Source organism: Phyllostomus discolor, chromosome 2 (assembly GCF_004126475.2).
Source record: "Phyllostomus discolor isolate MPI-MPIP mPhyDis1 chromosome 2, mPhyDis1.pri.v3, whole genome shotgun sequence".
NCBI lineage: Eukaryota > Metazoa > Chordata > Mammalia > Chiroptera > Phyllostomidae > Phyllostomus > Phyllostomus discolor.
The window spans coordinates 55,258,199-55,260,586 of record NC_040904.2 but is presented as its reverse complement, the minus strand read 5'-3'; the positions used below and the strand labels follow the sequence as shown (position 1 = coordinate 55,260,586).

General features: G+C 45.1%; 1 pseudogene; it reads right to left on the bottom strand.

Moving 5' to 3' along the window:
- Positions 1–633: 633 nt before the first annotated feature.
- Positions 634–1,668, bottom strand: LOC114515378 (annotated as a pseudogene).
- Between the last annotated feature and the right edge of the window lie 720 nt (positions 1,669–2,388).

Here is a 2,388-nt window from a genome sequence, read left to right as displayed (position 1 = left end):
TTTCAGGAAAAATAAAAATAAGAAATTTTCTAGATCCAGAGGTAGGCAAAGAGTTGTAGGATATTACCTCCCAAAATCATAATTCACAAAGGAAATTTTGATAAATTGGACTTCATCAAAATTTTTAAAGTTCGGTTTCTGAAAGACTTTGTTAAGAGGATATACACGATGTGTGGAACTATTTACAAGCTGCATGTTATGAACTGAATATTTTGTTTCCTCAAAATCCACACATTGAAACCCTAACACCCCATTGTAGTTGTATTTGGAGATGGGACCTCTAAAGAAGTAATTAAAGTCAAATGAGGTCAAACAGGTGGAACCCTGGTCCAAAGCATCAGTGTCCTTATAAAGGAGACACCAGAGTGTTCACTGTCTCCCTGCCCTGTGAGGAAACAGTGAGAAGGCGGTAGTCTGTAACTCAAGGGGAGTATTCTCACCAGACCCCAGTCCTGCTCACACCTTGATCTTGGGCTTCTCAGCCTCCAGAACCATCAGAAAATAAACTTGTTGCTTAAGCCACTCAGTGTGTGGTGTTTTGTTTGGCAGCCTTACCTAATATATCACAATGGAACAAAAGATTAGTATCTAGAATACTTAAAGAACTCTCAAAGCTCAACATAAAAGAACAAACTATCTAATTAGAAAATGGGCAATGCTGCCTGAGGCTGAGGTCTGCTAGGCCAGGTGGAAGCTGCTGCTATTGCTGCCCAAGTTGATGCCAAGCTTGTGCCTGTACCCAGTTGCTCCTCCACCACCAGCTGCCTCTGCTTGCTGTGGCCCAAGGGCCCCGCCATGGACACATTGCTACTGCTGCTCCAGGTGGCCCATGAGATGGTGACTGGTGGAGACACGCTAGGGGACAGCTTCAGACTCTCCTCCTCACCCTCTAACAGCTTGTGATAGGTACTGATCTCCATGTCTAGAGCCAGTTTGATGTCCAGCAGCTACTGTTGCTGCATCATGCCCCACATTTCCATCATCTCCAGTTCCTGAGCACCCAGTATCTTCAGGAACCTGTCATAGTCCCCTGGCCATGGCCTCCTCCAACTCTCGGATCTGGTCCTCAGCTGCACCAACCAGCTTCTGGAGGCCGGAGAGATGGTAGCTGAAGGACTCGACCTGTATGCATGCCTCCTTCAGCTCCTCACAGACAGCACTGGTGGCCTTGTCATTCAGGTCAGAGCTCAGCTTGGCACTGTCCAGCTTGGCCTGCCTGCTCCAGCTCCAGCTTGTAGAGATGCATTTCTCATCAGGCCAGCTGCACAACTCCTCTAGTGCCTGCACCATCTTCAAGTTGTACTCTTGCCAGTGGCAGGAGAACACCTTCAACAGGTGCCACTCTGCCACGGGCTTGTCTCCCACACCTCAAAGATCTTCTTGTGTAAATCGAACTCCTCCTACAGGCCCTGACAGCAGTTCTCCGGGTCCATGCACATCAACATCTACTTCTCCAGTGGATTCTTGGTGACTGCATGACCACCCTCTACCTTGGCCACCTGGGCCTAAAGCTCAGTTACATCACTCTCAAGGCTTCGCTTATCACTGAGGGCAGCGGCCAGCTCTGTCTCACTCTGGCAGAACAGGAACCCCGGTCCTTCGGGTGCGGTGGGCCACTCCTGTGAATTCACCATCCCTCTTCTTGGAGCTTTTGTTGGCCTCTTCCATCTTGGACCTATTCAAAAAGTAACTGCTTAACCCTACCCCATAGTGTCACCATTTATAAATTAATTGGCATGATTTTTTATAATCACTGACAGTTTTGAGGTTATTAACAGGTGATTATTCATATTAGTCACTTTAATTTGGAGAACACACACCTAACTAATACCCAAATGCAAAGAACCACTCACACAAATAACATAAATATATATTACACTCAGAGTGCCTGAATAAAACATATAAATACTTTGTTTTTAGGTTAAAAATTTATATAACCATGATCTCTGTTCTCTATCATCATATATGTATCACATCAAAATATCTGTACTTGTGTATGTATCATTAAGCTCTGAGATAGTTAAATACACACTGGGAGAGCAGTGATTAAAATGCCAAGCATCTTTGCTATAATAGAATTTACATTAGAGTATAAAGAGAATAAAATAAATGAATAAAGTAAGCAGGCTATCTGCTAAGAGCCAAAAAGAAAGAATAAAGCAGTGTCAGGTAGAGACTTGTGAAACAGGGTGGCCATCTCAGTGAGGTTCTTGAGCAGAGGCCCAAAGCGAGGGAGAGAGTGGCAGTGCAGATATCTGGGGATGGAGCTCCATGTAAAGGAAAGCTCTGCAGTGGTCAAGTGCTCAGAATGTGAGGACAGCAGGTGGTTACTAAGGCCGAGGCATAACATGGAGTTAGTAGAAGAAGGTTAGATCAAAGAGGTGGTTG